Source organism: Ascidiella aspersa, chromosome 2, assembly GCF_963924565.1.
Source record: "Ascidiella aspersa chromosome 2, kaAscAspe10.2, whole genome shotgun sequence".
Taxonomy (NCBI): Eukaryota; Metazoa; Chordata; class Ascidiacea; order Phlebobranchia; family Ascidiidae; genus Ascidiella; species Ascidiella aspersa.
Window position 1 is genome coordinate 39456538 of NC_139448.1, and position 19568 is coordinate 39476105.

Consider the following 19568-nt stretch of genomic DNA (forward strand, 5'->3'; position numbering starts at 1 on the left):
TTTATTTTAATTCTTAAAGTGGCAAAAATACAATTTTTTTTGTTTCATTTTGAAATAAGCTGTCGTGGCCGAGTGGTTAAGGCGACATACTAGAAATCTGTTGGGCTCTGCCCGCGTAGGTTCGAATCCTGCCGACAACGAATATTTATTTTAATTCTTAAAGTGGCAAAACTACAATTTTTTTTTGTTTCATTTTGAAATAAGTTGTCGTGGCCGAGTGGTTAAGGCGACAGACTAGAAATCTCTTGGGCTCTGCCCGCGTAGGTTCGAATCCTGCCTACAACGAATATATATTTTAATTCATAAAGTGGCAAAATTACAGTTTGTTTTTGTTTCTTTTTGACATAAGTTGTCGTGGCCGAGTGGTTAAGGCGACAGACTAGAAATCTGTTGGGCTCTGCCCGCGTAGGTTCGAATCCTGCCGACAACGAATATTTATTTTAATTCTTAAAGTGGCAAAAATACAGTTTGTTTTTGTTTCTTTTTGACATAAGTTGTCGTGGCCGAGTGGTTAAGGCGACAGACTAGAAATCTGTTGGGCTCTGCCCGCGTAGGTTCGAATCCTGCCTACAACGAATATATATTTTAATTCATAAAGTGGCAAAATTACAGTTTGTTTTTGTTTCTTTTTGACATAAGTTGTCGTGGCCGAGTGGTTAAGGCGACAGACTTGAAATCTGTTGGGCTCTGCCCGCGTAGGTTCGAATCCTGCCGACAACGAATATTTATTTTAATTCTTAAAGTGGCAAAAATACAATTTGTTTTTGTTTCTTTTTGACAAAAGATGTCGTTGACGAGTGCTAAAGGCGACAGACTTGAAATCTGTTGGGCTCTGCCCGCGTAGGTTCGAATCCTGCAGACAACGAACATTTATTTTAATTCTTAAAATGACAAAAATACAGTTTGACAATTTGTTTTCGTTTATTTTTGACATAAGTTGTCGTGGCCGAGTGGTTAAGGCGACAGACTTGAAATCTGTTGGGCTCTGCCCGCGTAGATTCGAATCCTGCCGACAACGAATATTTATTTTAATTCTTAAAGTGGCAAAATTACAGTTTGTTTTTGTTTCTTTTTGACATAAGTTGTCGTGGCCGCGTGGTTAAGGCGACAGACTAGAAATCTGTTGGTCTCTGCCCGCGTAGGTTCGAATCCTGCCGACAACGATTTGATTTTAATTCTTAAAGTGACAAAAATACAATTTGGTTTTGTTTATTTTTGACATAAGTTATCGTGGCCGAGTGGTTAAGGCGACAGACTAGAAATCTATTGGGCTCTGCCCGCGGAGGTTCGAATCCTGCCGACAACGAATATTTATTTTAATTCTTAAAGTGGCAAAAATACAATTTGTTTTTGTTTCTTTATGACATAAGTTGTCGTGGCCGAGTGGTTAAGGCGACAGACTAGAAATCTATTGGGCTCTGCCCGCGTAGGTTCGAATCCTGCCGACAACGAATATTTATTTTAATTTTTAAAATGACAAAAATACAGTTTGACAATTTGTTTTCGTTTCTTTCTGACATAAGTTGTCGTGGCCGAGTGGTTAAGGCGACAGACTAGAAATCTGTTGGGCTCTGCCCGCGTAGGTTCGAATCCTGCCGACAACGAATATTTATTTTAATTCTTAAAATGACAAAAATACAGTTTGACAATTTGTTTTCGTTTCTTTTTGACATAAGTTGTCGTGGCCGAGTGGTTAAGGCGACAGACTTGAAATCTGTTGGGCTCTGCCCGCGTAGATTCGAATCCTGCCGACAACGAATATTTATTTTAATTCTTAAAGTGGCAAAACTACAATTTTTTTTTGTTTCATTTTGAAATAAGTTGTCGTGGCCGAGTGGTTAAGGCGACAGACTAGAAATCTGTTGGGCTCTGCCCGCGTAGGTTCGAATCCTGCCGACAACGAATATTTATTTTAATTCTTAAAGTGGCAAAAATACAATTTTTTTTTGTTTCATTTTGAAATAAGTTGTCGTGGCCGAGTGGTTAAGGCGACAGACTAGAAATCTGTTGGGCTCTGCCCGCGTAGGTTCGAATCCTGCCTACAACGAATATTTATTTTAATTCTTAAAGTGGCAAAAATACAATTTTTTTTGTTTCATTTTGAAATAAGTTGTCGTGGCCGAGTGGTTAAGGCGACATACTAGAAATTTGTTGGGCTCTGCCCGCGTAGGTTCGAATCCTGCCGACAACGAATATTTATTTTAATTCTTAAAGTGGCAAAACTACAATTTTTTTTTGTTTCATTTTGAAATAAGTTGTCGTGGCCGAGTGGTTAAGGCGACAGACTAGAAATCTGTTGGGCTCTGCCCGCGTAGGTTCAAATCCTGCCGACAACGAATATTTATTTTAATTCTTAAAGTGGCAAAAACACAATTTTTTTTTGTTTCATTTTGAAATAAGTTGTCGTGGCCGAGTGGTTAAGGCGACATACTTGAAATCTGTTGCGCTCTGCCCGCGTAGGTTCGAATCCTGCCGACAACGAATATTTATTTTAATTCTTAAAGTGACAAAAACACAATTTGTTTTTGTTTCTTTTTGACAAAAGTTGTCGTGGCCGAGTGGTTAAGGCGACAGACTTGAAATCTGTTGGGCTCTGCCCGCGTAGGTTCGAATCCTGCCGACAACGAATATTTATTTTAATTCTTAAAGTGGCAAAAATACAATTTGTTGTTGTTTCTTTTTGACAAAAGTTGTCGTGGCCGAGTGCTAAAGGCGACAGACTTGAAATCTGTTGGGCTCTGCCCGCGTAGGTTCGAATCCTGCCGACAACGAATATTTATTTTAATTCTTAAAGTGGCAAAATTACAGTTTGACAATTTGTTTTTGTTTCTTTTTGACATAAGTTGTCGTGGCCGAGTGGTTAAGGCGACATACTAGAAATCGATTGGGCTCTGCCCGCCTAGGTTCGAATCCTGCCGACAACGAATATTTATTTTAATTCTTAAAGTGGCAAAAATACAATTTTTTTTGTTTCAATTTGAAATAAGTTGTCGTGGCCGAGTGGTTAAGGCGACATACTAGAAATCTGTTGGGCTCTGCCCGCGTAGGTTCGAATCCTGCCGACAACGAATATTTATTTTAATTCTTAAAGTGGCAAAAATACAATTTTTTTGTTTCATTTTGAAATAAGTTGTCGTGGCCGAGTGGTTAAGGCGACATACTGGAAATCTGTTGGGCTCTGCCCGCGTAGGTTCGAATCCTGACGACAACGAATATTTATTTTAATTCTTAAAGTGGCAAAAATACAATTTTTTTGTTTCATTTTGAAATAAGTTGTCGTGGCCGAGTGGTTAAGGCGACATACTAGAAATCTGTTGCGCTCTGCCCGCGTAGGTTCGAATCCTGCCGACAACGAATATTTATTTTAATTCTTAAAGTGACAAAAATACAATTTGTTTTTGTTTATTTTTGACATAAGTTATCGTGGCCGAGTGGTTAAGGCGACAGACTAGAAATCTATTGGGCTCTGCCCGCGGAGGTTCGAATCCTGCCGACAACGAATATTTATTTTAATTCTTAAAGTGGCAAAAATACAGTTTGTTTTTGTTTCTTTATGACATAAGTTGTCGTGGCCGAGTGGTTAAGGCGACAGACTAGAAATCTATTGGGCTCTGCCCGCGTAGATTCGAATCCTGCCGACAACGAATATTTATTTTAATTCTTAAAGTGGCAAAAATACAGTTTGACAATTTGTTTTCGTTTATTTTTGACAAAAGTTGTCGTGGCCGAGTGGTTAAGGCGACAGACTTGAAATCTGTTGGGCTCTGCCCGCGTAGATTCGAATCCTGCCGACAACGAATATTTATTTTAATTCTTAAAGTGGCAAAAATACAATTTTTTTGTTTCATTCTGAAATAAGTTGTCGTGGCCGAGTGGTTAAGGCGACATACTGGAAATCTGTTGGGCTCTGCCCGCGTAGGTTCGAATCCTGCCGACAACGAATATTTATTTTAATTCTTAAAGTGGCAAAAATACAATTTTTTTGTTTCATTTTGAAATAAGTTGTCGTGGCCGAGTGGTTAAGGCGACATACTAGAAATCTGTTGCGCTCTGCCCGCGTAGGTTTGAATCCTGCCGACAACGAATATTTATTTTAATTCTTAAAGTGACAAAAATACATTTGTTTTTGTTTCTTTTTGACAAAAGTTGTCGTGGCCGAGTGGTTGAGGCGACAGACTAGAAATCTGTAGGGCTCTGCCCGCGTAGGTTCGAATCCTGCCGACAACGAACATTTATTTTAATTCTTAAAATGACAAAAATACAGTTTGACAATTTGTTTTCGTTTATTTTTGACATAAGTTGTCGTGGCCGCGTGGTTAAGGCGACAGACTAGAAATCTGTTGGGCTCTGCCCGCGTAGGTTCGAATCCTGCCGACAACGAACATTTATTTTAATTCTTAAAATGACAAAAATACAGTTTGACAATTTGTTTTCGTTTATTTTTGACATAAGTTGTCGTGGCCGCGTGGTTAAGGCGACAGACTAGAAATCTGTTGGGCTCTGCCCGCGTAGGTTCGAATCCTGCCGACAACGATTTGATTTTAATTCTTAAAGTGACAAAAATACAATTTGTTTTTGTTTATTTTTGACATAAGTTATCGTGGCCGAGTGGTTAAGGCGACAGACTAGAAATCTATTGGGCTCTGCCCGCGGAGGTTCGAATCCTGCCGACAACGAATATTTACTTTAATTCTTAAAGTGGCAAAAATACAGTTTGTTTTTGTTTCTTTATGACATAAGTTGTCGTGGCCGAGTGGTTAAGGCGACAGACTAGAAATCTGTTGGGCTCTGCCCGCGTAGGTTCGAATCCTGCCGACAACGAATATTTATTTTAATTCTTAAAATGACAAAAATAAAGTTTGACAATTTGTTTTCGTTTCTTTCTGACATAAGTTGTCGTGGCCGAGTGGTTAAGGCGACAGACTTGAAATCTGTTGGGCTCTGCCCGCGTAGATTCGAATCCTGCCGTCAACGAATATTTATTTTAATTCTTAAAATGACAAAAATACAATTTGTTTTTGTTTCATTTTCACATAAGTTGTCGTGGCCGAGTGGTTAAGTCGACAGACTAGAAATCTGTTGGGCTCTGCCCGCGTAGGTTCGAATCCTGCCGACAACGAATATTTATTTTAATTCTTAAAGTGGCAAAACTACAATTTTTTTTGTTTCATTTTGAAATAAGTTGTCGTGGCCGAGTGGTTAAGGCGACAGACTAGAAATCTGTTGGGCTCTGCCCGCGTAGGTTCGAATCCTGCCGACAACGAATATTTATTCGAATTCTTAAAGTGGCAAAAATACAATTTGTTTTTGTTTCATTTTGAAATAAGTTGTCGTGGCCGAGTGGTTAAGGCGACATACTAGAAATCTGTTGCGCTCTGCCCGCGTAGGTTCGAATCCTGCCGACAACGAATATTTATTTTAATTCTTAAAGTGGCAAAAATACAATTTGTTTTTGTTTCTTTTTGACAAAAGTTGTCGTGGCCGAGTGGTTAAGGCGACAGACTTGAAATCTGTTGGGCTCTGCCCGCGTAGATTCGAATCCTGCCGACAACGAATATTTATTTTAATTCTTAAAGTGGCAAAATTACAGTTTGTTTTTGTTTCTTTTTGACATAAGTTGTCGTGGCCGCGTGGTTAAGGCGACAGACTAGAAATCTGTTGGTCTCTGCCCGCGTAGGTTCGAATCCTGCCGACAACGATTTGATTTTAATTCTTAAAGTGACAAAAATACAATTTGGTTTTGTTTATTTTTGACATAAGTTATCGTGGCCGAGTGGTTAAGGCGACAGACTAGAAATCTATTGGGCTCTGCCCGCGGAGGTTCGAATCCTGCCGACAACGAATATTTATTTTAATTCTTAAAGTGGCAAAAATACAATTTGTTTTTGTTTCTTTATGACATAAGTTGTCGTGGCCGAGTGGTTAAGGCGACAGACTAGAAATCTATTGGGCTCTCCCCGCGTAGGTTCGAATCCTGCCGACAACGAATATTTATTTTAATTTTTAAAATGACAAAAATACAGTTTGACAATTTGTTTTCGTTTCTTTCTGACATAAGTTGTCGTGGCCGAGTGGTTAAGGCGACAGACTAGAAATCTGTTGGGCTCTGCCCGCGTAGGTTCGAATCCTGCCGACAACGAATATTTATTTTAATTCTTAAAATGACAAAAATACAGTTTGACAATTTGTTTTCGTTTCTTTTTGACATAAGTTGTCGTGGCCGAGTGGTTAAGGCGACAGACTTGAAATCTGTTGGGCTCTGCCCGCGTAGATTCGAATCCTGCCGACAACGAATATTTATTTTAATTCTTAAAGTGGCAAAACTACAATTTTTTTTTGTTTCATTTTGAAATAAGTTGTCGTGGCCGAGTGGTTAAGGCGACAGACTAGAAATCTGTTGGGCTCTGCCCGCGTAGGTTCGAATCCTGCCGACAACGAATATTTATTTTAATTCTTAAAGTGGCAAAAATACAATTTTTTTTTGTTTCATTTTGAAATAAGTTGTCGTGGCCGAGTGGTTAAGGCGACAGACTAGAAATCTGTTGGGCTCTGCCCGCGTAGGTTCGAATCCTGCCTACAACGAATATTTATTTTAATTCTTAAAGTGGCAAAAATACAATTTTTTTTGTTTCATTTTGAAATAAGTTGTCGTGGCCGAGTGGTTAAGGCGACATACTAGAAATTTGTTGGGCTCTGCCCGCGTAGGTTCGAATCCTGCCGACAACGAATATTTATTTTAATTCTTAAAGTGGCAAAACTACAATTTTTTTTTGTTTCATTTTGAAATAAGTTGTCGTGGCCGAGTGGTTAAGGCGACAGACTAGAAATCTGTTGGGCTCTGCCCGCGTAGGTTCAAATCCTGCCGACAACGAATATTTATTTTAATTCTTAAAGTGGCAAAAACACAATTTTTTTTTGTTTCATTTTGAAATAAGTTGTCGTGGCCGAGTGGTTAAGGCGACATACTTGAAATCTGTTGCGCTCTGCCCGCGTAGGTTCGAATCCTGCCGACAACGAATATTTATTTTAATTCTTAAAGTGACAAAAACACAATTTGTTTTTGTTTCTTTTTGACAAAAGTTGTCGTGGCCGAGTGGTTAAGGCGACAGACTTGAAATCTGTTGGGCTCTGCCCGCGTAGGTTCGAATCCTGCCGACAACGAATATTTATTTTAATTCTTAAAGTGGCAAAAATACAATTTGTTGTTGTTTCTTTTTGACAAAAGTTGTCGTGGCCGAGTGCTAAAGGCGACAGACTTGAAATCTGTTGGGCTCTGCCCGCGTAGGTTCGAATCCTGCCGACAACGAACATTTATTTTAATTCTTAAAATGACAAAAATACAGTTTGACAATTTGTTTTCGTTTATTTTTGACATAAGTTGTCGTGGCCGAGTGGTTAAGGCGACAGACTTGAAATCTGTTGGGCTCTGCCCGCGTAGATTCGAATCCTGCCGACAACGAATATTTATTTTAATTCTTAAAGTGGCAAAATTACAGTTTGTTTTTGTTTCTTTTTGACATAAGTTGTCGTGGCCGAGTGGTTAAGGCGACATACTAGAAATCTGTTGGGCTCTGCCCGCGTAGGTTCGAATCCTGCCGACAACGAATATTTATTTTAATTCTTAAAGTGACAAAAATACAGTTTGTTTTTGTTCCTTTTTAACATAAGTTGTCGTGGCCGAGTGGTTAAGGCGACAGACTTGAAATCTTTTGAGCTCTGCCCGCGTAGGTTCGAATCCTGCCGACAACGAACATTTATTTTAATTCTTAAAGTGGCAAAAATACAGTTTGTTTATGTTTCTTTTTGACATAAGTTGTCGTGGCCGAGTGGTTAAGGCGACAGACTAGAAATCTGTTGGGCTCTGCCCGCGTAGGTTCGAATCCTGCCGACAACGAATATTTATTTTAATTCTTAAAGTGACAAAAATACAATTTGTTTTTGTTTCTTATTGACATAAGTTGTCGTGGCCGAGTGGTTAAGGCGACAGACTTGAAATCTGTTGGGCTCTGCCCGCGTAGGTTCGAATCCTGCCGACAACGAATATTTATTTTAATTCTTAAAATGACAAAAGTACAGTTTGACAATTTGTTTTCGTTTCTTATTGACATAAGTTGTCGTGGCCGAGTGGTTAAGGCGACAGACTTAAAATGTGTTGCGCTCTGCCCGCGTAGGTTCGAATCCTGCCGACATCGAACATTTATTTTAATTCATAAAGTGACTAAAATACAATTTGTTTTTGTTTCTTTTTGACAAAAGTTGTCGTGGCCGAGTGGTTAAGGCGACAGACTAGAAATCTGTTGGGCTCTGCCCGCGTAGGTTCGAATCCTGCCGACAACGAATATTTATTTTAATTCTTAAAGTGACAAAAATACAATTTGTATTTGTTTCATTTTCACATAAGTTGTCGTGGCCGAGTGGTTAAGGCGACAGACTAGAAATCTGTTGGGCTCTGCCCGCGTAGGTTCGAATCCTGCCGACAACGAATATTTATTTTAATTCTTAAAGTGACAAAAATACAATTTGTTTTTGTTTCTTTTTGACATAAGTTGTCGTGGCCGAGTGGTTAAGGCGACAGACTAGAAATCTGTTGGGCTCTGCCCGCGTAGGTTCGAATCCTGCCGACAACGAATATTTATTTTAATTCTTAAAGTGGCAAAAATACAATTTTTTTTTTGTTTCATTTTGAAATAAGTTGTCGTGGCCGAGTGGTTAAGGCGACATACTAGAAATCGATTGGGCTCTGCCCGCCTAGGTTCGAATCCTGCCGACAACGAATATTTATTTTAATTCTTAAAGTGGCAAAAATACAATTTGTTTTTGTTTCTTTTTGACATAAGTTGTCGTGGCCGAGTGGTTAAGGCGACAGACTTGAAATCTGTTGGGCTCTGCCCGCGTAGGTTCGAATCCTGACGACAACGAATATTTATTTTAATTCTTAAAGTGGCAAAAATACAATTTTTTTGTTTCATTTTGAAATAAGTTGTCGTGGCCGAGTGGTTAAGGCGACATACTGGAAATCTGTTGGGCTCTGCCCGCGTAGGTTCGAATCCTGACGACAACGAATATTTATTTTAATTCTTAAAGTGGCAAAATTACAGTTTGACAATTTGTTTTTGTTTCTTTTTGACATAAGTTGTCGTGGCCGAGTGGTTAAGGCGACATACTAGAAATCGATTGGGCTCTGCCCGCCTAGGTTCGAATCCTGCCGACAACGAATATTTATTTTAATTCTTAAAGTGGCAAAAATACAATTTTTTTTGTTTCAATTTGAAATAAGTTGTCGTGGCCGAGTGGTTAAGGCGACAGACTTGAAATCTGTTGGGCTCTGCCCGCGTAGGTTCGAATCCTGCCGACAACGAATATTTATTTTAATTCTTAAAGTGGCAAAAATACAATTTTTTTGTTTCATTTTGAAATAAGTTGTCGTGGCCGAGTGGTTAAGGCGACATACTGGAAATCTGTTGGGCTCTGCCCGCGTAGGTTCGAATCCTGACGACAACGAATATTTATTTTAATTCTTAAAGTGGCAAAAATACAATTTTTTTGTTTCATTTTGAAATAAGTTGTCGTGGCCGAGTGGTTAAGGCGACATACTAGAAATCTGTTGCGCTCTGCCCGCGTAGGTTCGAATCCTGCCGACAACGAATATTTATTTTAATTCTTAAAGTGACAAAAATACAATTTGTTTTTGTTTATTTTTGACATAAGTTATCGTGGCCGAGTGGTTAAGGCGACAGACTAGAAATCTATTGGGCTCTGCCCGCGGAGGTTCGAATCCTGCCGACAACGAATATTTATTTTAATTCTTAAAGTGGCAAAAATACAGTTTGTTTTTGTTTCTTTATGACATAAGTTGTCGTGGCAGAGTGGTTAAGGCGACAGACTAGAAATCTATTGGGCTCTGCCCGCGTAGATTCGAATCCTGCCGACAACGAATATTTATTTTAATTCTTAAAGTGGCAAAAATACAGTTTGACAATTTGTTTTCGTTTATTTTTGACAAAAGTTGTCGTGGCCGAGTGGTTAAGGCGACAGACTTGAAATCTGTTGGGCTCTGCCCGCGTAGATTCGAATCCTGCCGACAACGAATATTTATTTTAATTCTTAAAGTGGCAAAAATACAATTTTTTTGTTTCATTCTGAAATAAGTTGTCGTGGCCGAGTGGTTAAGGCGACATACTGGAAATCTGTTGGGCTCTGCCCGCGTAGGTTCGAATCCTGCCGACAACGAATATTTATTTTAATTCTTAAAGTGGCAAAAATACAATTTTTTTGTTTCATTTTGAAATAAGTTGTCGTGGCCGAGTGGTTAAGGCGACATACTAGAAATCTGTTGCGCTCTGCCCGCGTAGGTTTGAATCCTGCCGACAACGAATATTTATTTTAATTCTTAAAGTGACAAAAATACATTTGTTTTTGTTTCTTTTTGACAAAAGTTGTCGTGGCCGAGTGGTTAAGGCGACAGACTAGAAATCTGTAGGGCTCTGCCCGCGTAGGTTCGAATCCTGCCGACAACGAACATTTATTTTAATTCTTAAAATGACAAAAATACAGTTTGACAATTTGTTTTCGTTTATTTTTGACATAAGTTGTCGTGGCCGCGTGGTTAAGGCGACAGACTAGAAATCTGTTGGGCTCTGCCCGCGTAGGTTCGAATCCTGCCGACAACGAACATTTATTTTAATTCTTAAAATGACAAAAATACAGTTTGACAATTTGTTTTCGTTTATTTTTGACATAAGTTGTCGTGGCCGCGTGGTTAAGGCGACAGACTAGAAATCTGTTGGGCTCTGCCCGCGTAGGTTCGAATCCTGCCGACAACGATTTGATTTTAATTCTTAAAGTGACAAAAATACAATTTGTTTTTGTTTATTTTTGACATAAGTTATCGTGGCCGAGTGGTTAAGGCGACAGACTAGAAATCTATTGGGCTCTGCCCGCGGAGGTTCGAATCCTGCCGACAACGAATATTTACTTTAATTCTTAAAGTGGCAAAAATACAGTTTGTTTTTGTTTCTTTATGACATAAGTTGTCGTGGCCGAGTGGTTAAGGCGACAGACTAGAAATCTGTTGGGCTCTGCCCGCGTAGGTTCGAATCCTGCCGACAACGAATATTTATTTTAATTCTTAAAATGACAAAAATAAAGTTTGACAATTTGTTTTCGTTTCTTTCTGACATAAGTTGTCGTGGCCGAGTGGTTAAGGCGACAGACTTGAAATCTGTTGGGCTCTGCCCGCGTAGATTCGAATCCTGCCGTCAACGAATATTTATTTTAATTCTTAAAATGACAAAAATACAATTTGTTTTTGTTTCATTTTCACATAAGTTGTCGTGGCCGAGTGGTTAAGTCGACAGACTAGAAATCTGTTGGGCTCTGCCCGCGTAGGTTCGAATCCTGCCGACAACGAATATTTATTTTAATTCTTAAAGTGGCAAAACTACAATTTTTTTTGTTTCATTTTGAAATAAGTTGTCGTGGCCGAGTGGTTAAGGCGACAGACTAGAAATCTGTTGGGCTCTGCCCGCGTAGGTTCGAATCCTGCCGACAACGAATATTTATTCGAATTCTTAAAGTGGCAAAAATACAATTTGTTTTTGTTTCATTTTGAAATAAGTTGTCGTGGCCGAGTGGTTAAGGCGACATACTAGAAATCTGTTGCGCTCTGCCCGCGTAGGTTCGAATCCTGCCGACAACGAATATTTATTTTAATTCTTAAAGTGACAAAAATACAGTTTGTTTTTGTTTCTTTTTGACAAAAGTTGTCGTGGCCGAGTGGTTAAGGCGACAGACTTGAAATCTGTTGGGCTCTGCCCGCGTAGGTTCGAATCCTGCCGACAACGAATATTTATTTTAATTCTTAAAGTGGCAAAAATACAGTTTGTTTATGTTCCTTTTTGACATAAGTTGTCGTGGCCGAGTGGTTAAGGCGACAGACTAGAAATCTGTTGGGCTCTGCCCGCGTAGGTTCGAATCCTGCCGACAACGAATATTTATTTTAATTCTTAAAGTGACAAAAATACAATTTGTTTTTGTTTCTTATTGACATAAGTTGTCGTGGCCGAGTGGTTAAGGCGACAGACTAGAAATCTGTTGGGCTCTGCCCGCGTAGGTTCGAATCCTGCCGACAACGAATATTTATTTTAATTCTTAGAGTGACAAAAATACAATTTGTTTTTTTTCTTATTGACATAAGTTGTCGTGGCCGAGTGGTTTAGGCGACAGATTTGAAATCTGATGGGCTCTGCCCGCTTAGGTTCGAATCCTGCCGACAACGAATATTTATTTTAATTCTTAAAGTGACAAAAATACAATTTGTTTTTGTTTCTTTTTGACATAAGTTGTCGTGGCCGAGTGGTTAAGGCGACAGACTAGAAATCTGTTGGGCTCTGCCCGCGTAGGTTCGAATCCTGCCGACAACGAATATTTATTTTAATTCTTAAAGTGGCAAAAATACAATTTGTTTTTGTTTCTTTTTGACATCAGTTGTCGTGGCCGAGTGGTTAAGGCGACAGACTAGAAATCTGTTCGGCTCTGCCCGTGTAGGTTCGAATCCTGCCGACAACGAATATTTATTTTAATTCTTAGAGTGACAAAAATACAATTTATTTTTTTTTCTTATTGACATAAGTTGTCGTGGCCGAGTGGTTAAGGCGACATACTTGAAATCTGTTGGGCTCTGCCCGCGTAGGTTCGAATCCTGCCGACAACGAATATTTATTTTAATTCTTAAAATGACAAAAATACAGTTTGACAATTTGTTTTCGTTTTTTTTTGACATAAGTTGTCGTGGCCGAGTGATTAAGGCGACAGACTTGAAATCTATTGCGCTCTGCCCGCGTAGGTTCGAATCTTGCCGACAACGAATATTTATTTTAATTCTTAAAGTGACAAAAATCCAATTTGTTTTTGTTTCTTTTTGACAAAAGTTGTCGTGGCCGAGTGGTTAAGGCGACAGACTTGAAATCTGTTGGGCTCTGCCCGCGTAGGTTCGAATCCTGCCGACAACGATTTTATTTTTATTTTTAAAGTGACAAAAATACAAATTGTTTTTGTTTCATTTTCAAAAAAGTTGTCGTGGCCGAGTGGTTAAGGCGACAGACTTGAAATCTGTTGGGCTCTGCCCGCGTAGGTTCGAATCCTGCCGACAACGAATATTTATTTTAATTCTTAAAGTGACAAAAATACATTTGTTTTTGTTTCTTTATAGTTGTCGTGGCCGAGTGGTTAAGGCGACAGACTTGAAATCTGTTGGGCTCTGCCCGCGTAGGTTCGAATCCTGCCGACAACGAATATTTATTTTAATTCTTAAAATGACAAAAATACAGTTTGACAATTTGTTTTCGTTTCTTTTTGAAATAAGTTGTCGTGGCCGAGTGGTTAAGGCGACAGACTTGAAATCTGTTGGGCTCTGCCCGCGTAGGTTCGAATCCTGCCTACAAAGAATATTTATTTTAATTCTTAAAGTGGCAAAAATACAATTTTTTTTGTTTCATTTTGAAATAAGTTGCCGTGGCCGAGTGGTTAAGGCGACATACTAGAAATCTGTTGGGCTCTGCCCGCGTAGGTTCGAATCCTGCCGACAACGAATATTTATTGTAATTCTTAAAGTGACAAAAATACAATTTGTTTTTGTTTCCTATTAACATAAGTTGTCGTGGCCGAGTGGTTAAGGCGACAAACTTGAAATCTGTTGGGCTCTGCCCGCGTAGGTTCGAATCCTGCCGACAACGAAAATTTATTTTAATTCTTAAAGTGGCAAAAATACAATTTGTTTTTGTTTCTTATTGATATAAGTTGTCGTGGCCGAGTGGTTAAGGCGACAGATTAGAAATCTGTTGGGCTCTGCCCGTGTAGGTTCGAATCCTGCCGACAACGAATATTTATTTTAATTCTTAGAGTGACAAAAATACAATTTGTTTTTTTTTCTTATTTACATAAGTTGTCGTGGCCGAGTGGTTAAGGCGACAGACTTGAAATCTGTTGGGCTCTGCCCGCGTAGGTTCGAATCCTGCCGACAACGATTTGATTTTTATTTTTAAAGTGACACAAATACAAATTGTTTTTGTTTCATTTTGAAATAAGTTGTCGTGGCCGAGTGGTTAAGGCGACAGACTTGAAATCTGTTGGGCTCTGCCCGCGTAGGTTCGAATCCTGCCGACAACGAATATTTATTATAATTCTTAAAGTGGCAAAAATACATTTTTTTTTGTTTCTTTATGACATAAGTTGTCGTGGCCGAGTGGTTAAGGCGACAGACTAGAAATCTGTTGGGCTCTGCCCGCGTAGGTTCGAATCCTGCCGACAACGAATATTTATTTTAATTCTTAAAGTGGCAAAAATACAATTTTTTTTGTTTCATTTTGAAATAAGTTTTCGTGGCCGAGTGGTTAAGGCGACAGACTTGAAATCTGTTGGGTTCTGCCCGCGTAGGTTCGAATCCTGCCGACAACGAATATTTATTTTAATTCTTAAAGTGACAAAAATACAATTTGTTTTTTTTTCTCATTGACATAAGTTGTCGTGGCCGTTTGGTTAAGGCGACAGACTTGAAATCTGTTGGGCTCTGCCCGCGTAGGTTCGAATCCTGCCGACAACGAATATTTATTTTAATTTTTAAATTGGCAAAAATACATTTTTTTTTGTTCCTTATTGACATAAGTTGTCGTGGCCGAGTGGTTAAGGCGACAGACTGGAAATCTGTTGGGCTCTGCCCGCGTAGGTTCGAATCCTGCCTACATCGAATATTTATTTTAATTCTTAAAGTGACAAAAATACAATTTGTTTTTGTTTCTTTTTGACAAAAGTTGTCGTGGCCGAGTGGTTAAGGGGACAGACTTGAAATCTGTTGGGCTCTGCCCGCTTAGGTTCGAATCCTGCCGACAACGAATATTTATTTTAATTCTTAAAGTGACAAAAATACAATTTGTTTTTGTTTATTTTTGACAAAAGTTGTCGTGGCCGAGTGGTTAAGGCGACATACTAGAAATCTGTTGCGCTCTGCCCGCGTAGGTTCGAATCCTGCCGACAACGAATATTTATTTTAATTCTTAAAGTGACAAAAATACAATTTGTTTTTGTTTATTTTTGACATAAGTTATCGTGGCCGAGTGGTTAAGGCGACAGACTAGAAATCTATTGGGCTCTGCCCGCGGAGGTTCGAATCCTGCCGACAACGAATATTTATTTTAATTCTTAAAGTGGCAAAAATACAGTTTGTTTTTGTTTCTTTATGACATAAGTTGTCGTGGCAGAGTGGTTAAGGCGACAGACTAGAAATCTATTGGGCTCTGCCCGCGTAGATTCGAATCCTGCCGACAACGAATATTTATTTTAATTCTTAAAGTGGCAAAAATACAGTTTGACAATTTGTTTTCGTTTATTTTTGACAAAAGTTGTCGTGGCCGAGTGGTTAAGGCGACAGACTTGAAATCTGTTGGGCTCTGCCCGCGTAGATTCGAATCCTGCCGACAACGAATATTTATTTTAATTCTTAAAGTGGCAAAAATACAATTTTTTTGTTTCATTCTGAAATAAGTTGTCGTGGCCGAGTGGTTAAGGCGACATACTGGAAATCTGTTGGGCTCTGCCCGCGTAGGTTCGAATCCTGCCGACAACGAATATTTATTTTAATTCTTAAAGTGGCAAAAATACAATTTTTTTGTTTCATTTTGAAATAAGTTGTCGTGGCCGAGTGGTTAAGGCGACATACTAGAAATCTGTTGCGCTCTGCCCGCGTAGGTTTGAATCCTGCCGACAACGAATATTTATTTTAATTCTTAAAGTGACAAAAATACATTTGTTTTTGTTTCTTTTTGACAAAAGTTGTCGTGGCCGAGTGGTTAAGGCGACAGACTAGAAATCTGTAGGGCTCTGCCCGCGTAGGTTCGAATCCTGCCGACAACGAACATTTATTTTAATTCTTAAAATGACAAAAATACAGTTTGACAATTTGTTTTCGTTTATTTTTGACATAAGTTGTCGTGGCCGCGTGGTTAAGGCGACAGACTAGAAATCTGTTGGGCTCTGCCCGCGTAGGTTCGAATCCTGCCGACAACGAACATTTATTTTAATTCTTAAAATGACAAAAATACAGTTTGACAATTTGTTTTCGTTTATTTTTGACATAAGTTGTCGTGGCCGCGTGGTTAAGGCGACAGACTAGAAATCTGTTGGGCTCTGCCCGCGTAGGTTCGAATCCTGCCGACAACGATTTGATTTTAATTCTTAAAGTGACAAAAATACAATTTGTTTTTGTTTATTTTTGACATAAGTTATCGTGGCCGAGTGGTTAAGGCGACAGACTAGAAATCTATTGGGCTCTGCCCGCGGAGGTTCGAATCCTGCCGACAACGAATATTTACTTTAATTCTTAAAGTGGCAAAAATACAGTTTGTTTTTGTTTCTTTATGACATAAGTTGTCGTGGCCGAGTGGTTAAGGCGACAGACTAGAAATCTGTTGGGCTCTGCCCGCGTAGGTTCGAATCCTGCCGACAACGAATATTTATTTTAATTCTTAAAATGACAAAAATAAAGTTTGACAATTTGTTTTCGTTTCTTTCTGACATAAGTTGTCGTGGCCGAGTGGTTAAGGCGACAGACTTGAAATCTGTTGGGCTCTGCCCGCGTAGATTCGAATCCTGCCGTCAACGAATATTTATTTTAATTCTTAAAATGACAAAAATACAATTTGTTTTTGTTTCATTTTCACATAAGTTGTCGTGGCCGAGTGGTTAAGTCGACAGACTAGAAATCTGTTGGGCTCTGCCCGCGTAGGTTCGAATCCTGCCGACAACGAATATTTATTTTAATTCTTAAAGTGGCAAAACTACAATTTTTTTTGTTTCATTTTGAAATAAGTTGTCGTGGCCGAGTGGTTAAGGCGACAGACTAGAAATCTGTTGGGCTCTGCCCGCGTAGGTTCGAATCCTGCCGACAACGAATATTTATTCGAATTCTTAAAGTGGCAAAAATACAATTTGTTTTTGTTTCATTTTGAAATAAGTTGTCGTGGCCGAGTGGTTAAGGCGACATACTAGAAATCTGTTGCGCTCTGCCCGCGTAGGTTCGAATCCTGCCGACAACGAATATTTATTTTAATTCTTAAAGTGACAAAAATACAGTTTGTTTTTGTTTCTTTTTGACAAAAGTTGTCGTGGCCGAGTGGTTAAGGCGACAGACTTGAAATCTGTTGGGCTCTGCCCGCGTAGGTTCGAATCCTGCCGACAACGAATATTTATTTTAATTCTTAAAGTGGCAAAAATACAGTTTGTTTATGTTCCTTTTTGACATAAGTTGTCGTGGCCGAGTGGTTAAGGCGACAGACTAGAAATCTGTTGGGCTCTGCCCGCGTAGGTTCGAATCCTGCCGACAACGAATATTTATTTTAATTCTTAAAGTGACAAAAATACAATTTGTTTTTGTTTCTTATTGACATAAGTTGTCGTGGCCGAGTGGTTAAGGCGACAGACTAGAAATCTGTTGGGCTCTGCCCGCGTAGGTTCGAATCCTGCCGACAACGAATATTTATTTTAATTCTTAGAGTGACAAAAATACAATTTGTTTTTTTTCTTATTGACATAAGTTGTCGTGGCCGAGTGGTTTAGGCGACAGATTTGAAATCTGATGGGCTCTGCCCGCTTAGGTTCGAATCCTGCCGACAACGAATATTTATTTTAATTCTTAAAGTGACAAAAATACAATTTGTTTTTGTTTCTTTTTGACATAAGTTGTCGTGGCCGAGTGGTTAAGGCGACAGACTAGAAATCTGTTGGGCTCTGCCCGCGTAGGTTCGAATCCTGCCGACAACGAATATTTATTTTAATTCTTAAAGTGGCAAAAATACAATTTGTTTTTGTTTCTTTTTGACATCAGTTGTCGTGGCCGAGTGGTTAAGGCGACAGACTAGAAATCTGTTCGGCTCTGCCCGTGTAGGTTCGAATCCTGCCGACAACGAATATTTATTTTAATTCTTAGAGTGACAAAAATACAATTTATTTTTTTTTCTTATTGACATAAGTTGTCGTGGCCGAGTGGTTAAGGCGACATACTTGAAATCTGTTGGGCTCTGCCCGCGTAGGTTCGAATCCTGCCGACAACGAATATTTATTTTAATTCTTAAAATGACAAAAATACAGTTTGACAATTTGTTTTCGTTTTTTTTTGACATAAGTTGTCGTGGCCGAGTGATTAAGGCGACAGACTTGAAATCTATTGCGCTCTGCCCGCGTAGGTTCGAATCTTGCCGACAACGAATATTTATTTTAATTCTTAAAGTGACAAAAATCCAATTTGTTTTTGTTTCTTTTTGACAAAAGTTGTCGTGGCCGAGTGGTTAAGGCGACAGACTTGAAATCTGTTGGGCTCTGCCCGCGTAGGTTCGAATCCTGCCGACAACGATTTTATTTTTATTTTTAAAGTGACAAAAATACAAATTGTTTTTGTTTCATTTTCAAAAAAGTTGTCGTGGCCGAGTGGTTAAGGCGACAGACTTGAAATCTGTTGGGCTCTGCCCGCGTAGGTTCGAATCCTGCCGACAACGAATATTTATTTTAATTCTTAAAGTGACAAAAATACATTTGTTTTTGTTTCTTTATAGTTGTCGTGGCCGAGTGGTTAAGGCGACAGACTTGAAATCTGTTGGGCTCTGCCCGCGTAGGTTCGAATCCTGCCGACAACGAATATTTATTTTAATTCTTAAAATGACAAAAATACAGTTTGACAATTTGTTTTCGTTTCTTTTTGAAATAAGTTGTCGTGGCCGAGTGGTTAAGGCGACAGACTTGAAATCTGTTGGGCTCTGCCCGCGTAGGTTCGAATCCTGCCTACAAAGAATATTTATTTTAATTCTTAAAGTGGCAAAAATACAATTTTTTTTGTTTCATTTTGAAATAAGTTGCCGTGGCCGAGTGGTTAAGGCGACATACTAGAAATCTGTTGGGCTCTGCCCGCGTAGGTTCGAATCCTGCCGACAACGAATATTTATTGTAATTCTTAAAGTGACAAAAATACAATTTGTTTTTGTTTCCTATTAACATAAGTTGTCGTGGCCGAGTGGTTAAGGCGACAAACTTGAAATCTGTTGGGCTCTGCCCGCGTAGGTTCGAATCCTGCCGACAACGAAAATTTATTTTAATTCTTAAAGTGGCAAAAATACAATTTGTTTTTGTTTCTTATTGATATAAGTTGTCGTGGCCGAGTGGTTAAGGCGACAGATTAGAAATCTGTTGGGCTCTGCCCGTGTAGGTTCGAATCCTGCCGACAACGAATATTTATTTTAATTCTTAGAGTGACAAAAATACAATTTGTTTTTTTTTCTTATTTACATAAGTTGTCGTGGCCGAGTGGTTAAGGCGACAGACTTGAAATCTGTTGGGCTCTGCCCGCGTAGGTTCGAATCCTGCCGACAACGATTTGATTTTTATTTTTAAAGTGACACAAATACAAATTGTTTTTGTTTCATTTTGAAATAAGTTGTCGTGGCCGAGTGGTTAAGGCGACAGACTTGAAATCTGTTGGGCTCTGCCCGCGTAGGTTCGAATCCTGCCGACAACGAATATTTATTATA

The 19568-nt window shown here is 39.1% G+C and overlaps 85 non-coding genes across 85 annotated transcripts; all 85 read left to right on the top strand.

Annotated features, from left to right (window-relative positions):
• Positions 1-348: 348 nt before the first annotated feature.
• Positions 349-430, top strand: Trnas-aga (transfer RNA serine (anticodon AGA)). The gene has a single exon. It is a non-coding gene; the product is annotated as a tRNA-Ser (tRNA).
• Positions 431-493: 63 nt separating this feature from the next.
• Trnas-aga (transfer RNA serine (anticodon AGA)) lies at positions 494-575 on the top strand. The gene has a single exon. It is a non-coding gene; the product is annotated as a tRNA-Ser (tRNA).
• Positions 576-638: 63 nt separating this feature from the next.
• Positions 639-720, top strand: Trnas-uga (transfer RNA serine (anticodon UGA)). Its single transcript has one exon. It is a non-coding gene; the product is annotated as a tRNA-Ser (tRNA).
• Positions 721-936: 216 nt separating this feature from the next.
• On the top strand, positions 937-1018 carry Trnas-uga (transfer RNA serine (anticodon UGA)). The gene has a single exon. It is a non-coding gene; the product is annotated as a tRNA-Ser (tRNA).
• A 351-nt stretch (positions 1019-1369) lies between these two features.
• Trnas-aga (transfer RNA serine (anticodon AGA)) lies at positions 1370-1451 on the top strand. Its single transcript has one exon. It is a non-coding gene; the product is annotated as a tRNA-Ser (tRNA).
• Positions 1452-1522: 71 nt separating this feature from the next.
• Trnas-aga (transfer RNA serine (anticodon AGA)) lies at positions 1523-1604 on the top strand. Its single transcript has one exon. It is a non-coding gene; the product is annotated as a tRNA-Ser (tRNA).
• A 71-nt stretch (positions 1605-1675) lies between these two features.
• Positions 1676-1757, top strand: Trnas-uga (transfer RNA serine (anticodon UGA)). The gene has a single exon. It is a non-coding gene; the product is annotated as a tRNA-Ser (tRNA).
• Positions 1758-1820: 63 nt separating this feature from the next.
• Trnas-aga (transfer RNA serine (anticodon AGA)) lies at positions 1821-1902 on the top strand. Its single transcript has one exon. It is a non-coding gene; the product is annotated as a tRNA-Ser (tRNA).
• Positions 1903-1965: 63 nt separating this feature from the next.
• On the top strand, positions 1966-2047 carry Trnas-aga (transfer RNA serine (anticodon AGA)). Its single transcript has one exon. It is a non-coding gene; the product is annotated as a tRNA-Ser (tRNA).
• A 207-nt stretch (positions 2048-2254) lies between these two features.
• Trnas-aga (transfer RNA serine (anticodon AGA)) lies at positions 2255-2336 on the top strand. The gene has a single exon. It is a non-coding gene; the product is annotated as a tRNA-Ser (tRNA).
• Positions 2337-2544: 208 nt separating this feature from the next.
• On the top strand, positions 2545-2626 carry Trnas-uga (transfer RNA serine (anticodon UGA)). Its single transcript has one exon. It is a non-coding gene; the product is annotated as a tRNA-Ser (tRNA).
• Positions 2627-2689: 63 nt separating this feature from the next.
• Trnas-uga (transfer RNA serine (anticodon UGA)) lies at positions 2690-2771 on the top strand. Its single transcript has one exon. It is a non-coding gene; the product is annotated as a tRNA-Ser (tRNA).
• Positions 2772-3129: 358 nt separating this feature from the next.
• Trnas-gga (transfer RNA serine (anticodon GGA)) lies at positions 3130-3211 on the top strand. The gene has a single exon. It is a non-coding gene; the product is annotated as a tRNA-Ser (tRNA).
• A 504-nt stretch (positions 3212-3715) lies between these two features.
• On the top strand, positions 3716-3797 carry Trnas-uga (transfer RNA serine (anticodon UGA)). Its single transcript has one exon. It is a non-coding gene; the product is annotated as a tRNA-Ser (tRNA).
• Positions 3798-3858: 61 nt separating this feature from the next.
• On the top strand, positions 3859-3940 carry Trnas-gga (transfer RNA serine (anticodon GGA)). Its single transcript has one exon. It is a non-coding gene; the product is annotated as a tRNA-Ser (tRNA).
• Positions 3941-4145: 205 nt separating this feature from the next.
• Positions 4146-4227, top strand: Trnas-aga (transfer RNA serine (anticodon AGA)). The gene has a single exon. It is a non-coding gene; the product is annotated as a tRNA-Ser (tRNA).
• Positions 4228-4298: 71 nt separating this feature from the next.
• Trnas-aga (transfer RNA serine (anticodon AGA)) lies at positions 4299-4380 on the top strand. Its single transcript has one exon. It is a non-coding gene; the product is annotated as a tRNA-Ser (tRNA).
• Positions 4381-4451: 71 nt separating this feature from the next.
• On the top strand, positions 4452-4533 carry Trnas-aga (transfer RNA serine (anticodon AGA)). Its single transcript has one exon. It is a non-coding gene; the product is annotated as a tRNA-Ser (tRNA).
• A 206-nt stretch (positions 4534-4739) lies between these two features.
• On the top strand, positions 4740-4821 carry Trnas-aga (transfer RNA serine (anticodon AGA)). The gene has a single exon. It is a non-coding gene; the product is annotated as a tRNA-Ser (tRNA).
• A 216-nt stretch (positions 4822-5037) lies between these two features.
• Trnas-aga (transfer RNA serine (anticodon AGA)) lies at positions 5038-5119 on the top strand. Its single transcript has one exon. It is a non-coding gene; the product is annotated as a tRNA-Ser (tRNA).
• A 62-nt stretch (positions 5120-5181) lies between these two features.
• Positions 5182-5263, top strand: Trnas-aga (transfer RNA serine (anticodon AGA)). The gene has a single exon. It is a non-coding gene; the product is annotated as a tRNA-Ser (tRNA).
• A 208-nt stretch (positions 5264-5471) lies between these two features.
• Trnas-uga (transfer RNA serine (anticodon UGA)) lies at positions 5472-5553 on the top strand. Its single transcript has one exon. It is a non-coding gene; the product is annotated as a tRNA-Ser (tRNA).
• Positions 5554-6057: 504 nt separating this feature from the next.
• Positions 6058-6139, top strand: Trnas-aga (transfer RNA serine (anticodon AGA)). The gene has a single exon. It is a non-coding gene; the product is annotated as a tRNA-Ser (tRNA).
• Positions 6140-6210: 71 nt separating this feature from the next.
• Trnas-uga (transfer RNA serine (anticodon UGA)) lies at positions 6211-6292 on the top strand. The gene has a single exon. It is a non-coding gene; the product is annotated as a tRNA-Ser (tRNA).
• A 63-nt stretch (positions 6293-6355) lies between these two features.
• Trnas-aga (transfer RNA serine (anticodon AGA)) lies at positions 6356-6437 on the top strand. Its single transcript has one exon. It is a non-coding gene; the product is annotated as a tRNA-Ser (tRNA).
• Positions 6438-6500: 63 nt separating this feature from the next.
• On the top strand, positions 6501-6582 carry Trnas-aga (transfer RNA serine (anticodon AGA)). The gene has a single exon. It is a non-coding gene; the product is annotated as a tRNA-Ser (tRNA).
• Positions 6583-6789: 207 nt separating this feature from the next.
• Positions 6790-6871, top strand: Trnas-aga (transfer RNA serine (anticodon AGA)). Its single transcript has one exon. It is a non-coding gene; the product is annotated as a tRNA-Ser (tRNA).
• Positions 6872-7079: 208 nt separating this feature from the next.
• Positions 7080-7161, top strand: Trnas-uga (transfer RNA serine (anticodon UGA)). Its single transcript has one exon. It is a non-coding gene; the product is annotated as a tRNA-Ser (tRNA).
• A 63-nt stretch (positions 7162-7224) lies between these two features.
• Positions 7225-7306, top strand: Trnas-uga (transfer RNA serine (anticodon UGA)). Its single transcript has one exon. It is a non-coding gene; the product is annotated as a tRNA-Ser (tRNA).
• A 71-nt stretch (positions 7307-7377) lies between these two features.
• Positions 7378-7459, top strand: Trnas-uga (transfer RNA serine (anticodon UGA)). Its single transcript has one exon. It is a non-coding gene; the product is annotated as a tRNA-Ser (tRNA).
• A 208-nt stretch (positions 7460-7667) lies between these two features.
• Trnas-uga (transfer RNA serine (anticodon UGA)) lies at positions 7668-7749 on the top strand. The gene has a single exon. It is a non-coding gene; the product is annotated as a tRNA-Ser (tRNA).
• A 63-nt stretch (positions 7750-7812) lies between these two features.
• Trnas-aga (transfer RNA serine (anticodon AGA)) lies at positions 7813-7894 on the top strand. Its single transcript has one exon. It is a non-coding gene; the product is annotated as a tRNA-Ser (tRNA).
• Positions 7895-7957: 63 nt separating this feature from the next.
• On the top strand, positions 7958-8039 carry Trnas-uga (transfer RNA serine (anticodon UGA)). The gene has a single exon. It is a non-coding gene; the product is annotated as a tRNA-Ser (tRNA).
• Positions 8040-8110: 71 nt separating this feature from the next.
• On the top strand, positions 8111-8192 carry Trnal-uaa (transfer RNA leucine (anticodon UAA)). The gene has a single exon. It is a non-coding gene; the product is annotated as a tRNA-Leu (tRNA).
• Positions 8193-8255: 63 nt separating this feature from the next.
• On the top strand, positions 8256-8337 carry Trnas-aga (transfer RNA serine (anticodon AGA)). The gene has a single exon. It is a non-coding gene; the product is annotated as a tRNA-Ser (tRNA).
• A 63-nt stretch (positions 8338-8400) lies between these two features.
• On the top strand, positions 8401-8482 carry Trnas-aga (transfer RNA serine (anticodon AGA)). The gene has a single exon. It is a non-coding gene; the product is annotated as a tRNA-Ser (tRNA).
• A 63-nt stretch (positions 8483-8545) lies between these two features.
• On the top strand, positions 8546-8627 carry Trnas-aga (transfer RNA serine (anticodon AGA)). Its single transcript has one exon. It is a non-coding gene; the product is annotated as a tRNA-Ser (tRNA).
• A 209-nt stretch (positions 8628-8836) lies between these two features.
• Trnas-uga (transfer RNA serine (anticodon UGA)) lies at positions 8837-8918 on the top strand. The gene has a single exon. It is a non-coding gene; the product is annotated as a tRNA-Ser (tRNA).
• Positions 8919-8979: 61 nt separating this feature from the next.
• On the top strand, positions 8980-9061 carry Trnas-gga (transfer RNA serine (anticodon GGA)). Its single transcript has one exon. It is a non-coding gene; the product is annotated as a tRNA-Ser (tRNA).
• Positions 9062-9276: 215 nt separating this feature from the next.
• On the top strand, positions 9277-9358 carry Trnas-uga (transfer RNA serine (anticodon UGA)). Its single transcript has one exon. It is a non-coding gene; the product is annotated as a tRNA-Ser (tRNA).
• A 61-nt stretch (positions 9359-9419) lies between these two features.
• On the top strand, positions 9420-9501 carry Trnas-gga (transfer RNA serine (anticodon GGA)). Its single transcript has one exon. It is a non-coding gene; the product is annotated as a tRNA-Ser (tRNA).
• Positions 9502-10005: 504 nt separating this feature from the next.
• Positions 10006-10087, top strand: Trnas-uga (transfer RNA serine (anticodon UGA)). Its single transcript has one exon. It is a non-coding gene; the product is annotated as a tRNA-Ser (tRNA).
• A 61-nt stretch (positions 10088-10148) lies between these two features.
• Positions 10149-10230, top strand: Trnas-gga (transfer RNA serine (anticodon GGA)). The gene has a single exon. It is a non-coding gene; the product is annotated as a tRNA-Ser (tRNA).
• A 205-nt stretch (positions 10231-10435) lies between these two features.
• Trnas-aga (transfer RNA serine (anticodon AGA)) lies at positions 10436-10517 on the top strand. Its single transcript has one exon. It is a non-coding gene; the product is annotated as a tRNA-Ser (tRNA).
• Positions 10518-10588: 71 nt separating this feature from the next.
• Trnas-aga (transfer RNA serine (anticodon AGA)) lies at positions 10589-10670 on the top strand. Its single transcript has one exon. It is a non-coding gene; the product is annotated as a tRNA-Ser (tRNA).
• A 71-nt stretch (positions 10671-10741) lies between these two features.
• Trnas-aga (transfer RNA serine (anticodon AGA)) lies at positions 10742-10823 on the top strand. Its single transcript has one exon. It is a non-coding gene; the product is annotated as a tRNA-Ser (tRNA).
• A 206-nt stretch (positions 10824-11029) lies between these two features.
• Trnas-aga (transfer RNA serine (anticodon AGA)) lies at positions 11030-11111 on the top strand. Its single transcript has one exon. It is a non-coding gene; the product is annotated as a tRNA-Ser (tRNA).
• A 216-nt stretch (positions 11112-11327) lies between these two features.
• Trnas-aga (transfer RNA serine (anticodon AGA)) lies at positions 11328-11409 on the top strand. Its single transcript has one exon. It is a non-coding gene; the product is annotated as a tRNA-Ser (tRNA).
• A 62-nt stretch (positions 11410-11471) lies between these two features.
• Trnas-aga (transfer RNA serine (anticodon AGA)) lies at positions 11472-11553 on the top strand. Its single transcript has one exon. It is a non-coding gene; the product is annotated as a tRNA-Ser (tRNA).
• Positions 11554-11761: 208 nt separating this feature from the next.
• Positions 11762-11843, top strand: Trnas-uga (transfer RNA serine (anticodon UGA)). Its single transcript has one exon. It is a non-coding gene; the product is annotated as a tRNA-Ser (tRNA).
• A 63-nt stretch (positions 11844-11906) lies between these two features.
• On the top strand, positions 11907-11988 carry Trnas-aga (transfer RNA serine (anticodon AGA)). The gene has a single exon. It is a non-coding gene; the product is annotated as a tRNA-Ser (tRNA).
• Positions 11989-12051: 63 nt separating this feature from the next.
• On the top strand, positions 12052-12133 carry Trnas-aga (transfer RNA serine (anticodon AGA)). The gene has a single exon. It is a non-coding gene; the product is annotated as a tRNA-Ser (tRNA).
• A 207-nt stretch (positions 12134-12340) lies between these two features.
• On the top strand, positions 12341-12422 carry Trnas-aga (transfer RNA serine (anticodon AGA)). The gene has a single exon. It is a non-coding gene; the product is annotated as a tRNA-Ser (tRNA).
• A 63-nt stretch (positions 12423-12485) lies between these two features.
• Trnas-aga (transfer RNA serine (anticodon AGA)) lies at positions 12486-12567 on the top strand. The gene has a single exon. It is a non-coding gene; the product is annotated as a tRNA-Ser (tRNA).
• A 63-nt stretch (positions 12568-12630) lies between these two features.
• Trnas-uga (transfer RNA serine (anticodon UGA)) lies at positions 12631-12712 on the top strand. Its single transcript has one exon. It is a non-coding gene; the product is annotated as a tRNA-Ser (tRNA).
• Positions 12713-12928: 216 nt separating this feature from the next.
• Positions 12929-13010, top strand: Trnas-uga (transfer RNA serine (anticodon UGA)). The gene has a single exon. It is a non-coding gene; the product is annotated as a tRNA-Ser (tRNA).
• Positions 13011-13071: 61 nt separating this feature from the next.
• Positions 13072-13153, top strand: Trnas-uga (transfer RNA serine (anticodon UGA)). The gene has a single exon. It is a non-coding gene; the product is annotated as a tRNA-Ser (tRNA).
• Positions 13154-13209: 56 nt separating this feature from the next.
• Trnas-uga (transfer RNA serine (anticodon UGA)) lies at positions 13210-13291 on the top strand. The gene has a single exon. It is a non-coding gene; the product is annotated as a tRNA-Ser (tRNA).
• A 360-nt stretch (positions 13292-13651) lies between these two features.
• Trnas-uga (transfer RNA serine (anticodon UGA)) lies at positions 13652-13733 on the top strand. The gene has a single exon. It is a non-coding gene; the product is annotated as a tRNA-Ser (tRNA).
• A 63-nt stretch (positions 13734-13796) lies between these two features.
• Positions 13797-13878, top strand: Trnas-aga (transfer RNA serine (anticodon AGA)). The gene has a single exon. It is a non-coding gene; the product is annotated as a tRNA-Ser (tRNA).
• A 63-nt stretch (positions 13879-13941) lies between these two features.
• Trnas-uga (transfer RNA serine (anticodon UGA)) lies at positions 13942-14023 on the top strand. Its single transcript has one exon. It is a non-coding gene; the product is annotated as a tRNA-Ser (tRNA).
• A 61-nt stretch (positions 14024-14084) lies between these two features.
• On the top strand, positions 14085-14166 carry Trnas-uga (transfer RNA serine (anticodon UGA)). Its single transcript has one exon. It is a non-coding gene; the product is annotated as a tRNA-Ser (tRNA).
• A 62-nt stretch (positions 14167-14228) lies between these two features.
• Trnas-aga (transfer RNA serine (anticodon AGA)) lies at positions 14229-14310 on the top strand. Its single transcript has one exon. It is a non-coding gene; the product is annotated as a tRNA-Ser (tRNA).
• Positions 14311-14661: 351 nt separating this feature from the next.
• On the top strand, positions 14662-14743 carry Trnas-gga (transfer RNA serine (anticodon GGA)). The gene has a single exon. It is a non-coding gene; the product is annotated as a tRNA-Ser (tRNA).
• A 651-nt stretch (positions 14744-15394) lies between these two features.
• On the top strand, positions 15395-15476 carry Trnas-uga (transfer RNA serine (anticodon UGA)). Its single transcript has one exon. It is a non-coding gene; the product is annotated as a tRNA-Ser (tRNA).
• A 61-nt stretch (positions 15477-15537) lies between these two features.
• Trnas-gga (transfer RNA serine (anticodon GGA)) lies at positions 15538-15619 on the top strand. The gene has a single exon. It is a non-coding gene; the product is annotated as a tRNA-Ser (tRNA).
• Positions 15620-15824: 205 nt separating this feature from the next.
• Positions 15825-15906, top strand: Trnas-aga (transfer RNA serine (anticodon AGA)). Its single transcript has one exon. It is a non-coding gene; the product is annotated as a tRNA-Ser (tRNA).
• A 71-nt stretch (positions 15907-15977) lies between these two features.
• Positions 15978-16059, top strand: Trnas-aga (transfer RNA serine (anticodon AGA)). Its single transcript has one exon. It is a non-coding gene; the product is annotated as a tRNA-Ser (tRNA).
• A 71-nt stretch (positions 16060-16130) lies between these two features.
• Trnas-aga (transfer RNA serine (anticodon AGA)) lies at positions 16131-16212 on the top strand. The gene has a single exon. It is a non-coding gene; the product is annotated as a tRNA-Ser (tRNA).
• A 206-nt stretch (positions 16213-16418) lies between these two features.
• Positions 16419-16500, top strand: Trnas-aga (transfer RNA serine (anticodon AGA)). Its single transcript has one exon. It is a non-coding gene; the product is annotated as a tRNA-Ser (tRNA).
• Positions 16501-16716: 216 nt separating this feature from the next.
• Trnas-aga (transfer RNA serine (anticodon AGA)) lies at positions 16717-16798 on the top strand. The gene has a single exon. It is a non-coding gene; the product is annotated as a tRNA-Ser (tRNA).
• A 62-nt stretch (positions 16799-16860) lies between these two features.
• On the top strand, positions 16861-16942 carry Trnas-aga (transfer RNA serine (anticodon AGA)). The gene has a single exon. It is a non-coding gene; the product is annotated as a tRNA-Ser (tRNA).
• Positions 16943-17150: 208 nt separating this feature from the next.
• Positions 17151-17232, top strand: Trnas-uga (transfer RNA serine (anticodon UGA)). Its single transcript has one exon. It is a non-coding gene; the product is annotated as a tRNA-Ser (tRNA).
• Positions 17233-17295: 63 nt separating this feature from the next.
• Positions 17296-17377, top strand: Trnas-aga (transfer RNA serine (anticodon AGA)). The gene has a single exon. It is a non-coding gene; the product is annotated as a tRNA-Ser (tRNA).
• A 63-nt stretch (positions 17378-17440) lies between these two features.
• On the top strand, positions 17441-17522 carry Trnas-aga (transfer RNA serine (anticodon AGA)). The gene has a single exon. It is a non-coding gene; the product is annotated as a tRNA-Ser (tRNA).
• A 207-nt stretch (positions 17523-17729) lies between these two features.
• Trnas-aga (transfer RNA serine (anticodon AGA)) lies at positions 17730-17811 on the top strand. The gene has a single exon. It is a non-coding gene; the product is annotated as a tRNA-Ser (tRNA).
• Positions 17812-17874: 63 nt separating this feature from the next.
• Trnas-aga (transfer RNA serine (anticodon AGA)) lies at positions 17875-17956 on the top strand. The gene has a single exon. It is a non-coding gene; the product is annotated as a tRNA-Ser (tRNA).
• A 63-nt stretch (positions 17957-18019) lies between these two features.
• On the top strand, positions 18020-18101 carry Trnas-uga (transfer RNA serine (anticodon UGA)). The gene has a single exon. It is a non-coding gene; the product is annotated as a tRNA-Ser (tRNA).
• A 216-nt stretch (positions 18102-18317) lies between these two features.
• Positions 18318-18399, top strand: Trnas-uga (transfer RNA serine (anticodon UGA)). Its single transcript has one exon. It is a non-coding gene; the product is annotated as a tRNA-Ser (tRNA).
• A 61-nt stretch (positions 18400-18460) lies between these two features.
• Positions 18461-18542, top strand: Trnas-uga (transfer RNA serine (anticodon UGA)). Its single transcript has one exon. It is a non-coding gene; the product is annotated as a tRNA-Ser (tRNA).
• Positions 18543-18598: 56 nt separating this feature from the next.
• Positions 18599-18680, top strand: Trnas-uga (transfer RNA serine (anticodon UGA)). The gene has a single exon. It is a non-coding gene; the product is annotated as a tRNA-Ser (tRNA).
• A 360-nt stretch (positions 18681-19040) lies between these two features.
• Positions 19041-19122, top strand: Trnas-uga (transfer RNA serine (anticodon UGA)). Its single transcript has one exon. It is a non-coding gene; the product is annotated as a tRNA-Ser (tRNA).
• A 63-nt stretch (positions 19123-19185) lies between these two features.
• Trnas-aga (transfer RNA serine (anticodon AGA)) lies at positions 19186-19267 on the top strand. Its single transcript has one exon. It is a non-coding gene; the product is annotated as a tRNA-Ser (tRNA).
• A 63-nt stretch (positions 19268-19330) lies between these two features.
• Trnas-uga (transfer RNA serine (anticodon UGA)) lies at positions 19331-19412 on the top strand. Its single transcript has one exon. It is a non-coding gene; the product is annotated as a tRNA-Ser (tRNA).
• Positions 19413-19473: 61 nt separating this feature from the next.
• Trnas-uga (transfer RNA serine (anticodon UGA)) lies at positions 19474-19555 on the top strand. Its single transcript has one exon. It is a non-coding gene; the product is annotated as a tRNA-Ser (tRNA).
• The last annotated feature ends 13 nt before the right edge of the window (positions 19556-19568 follow it).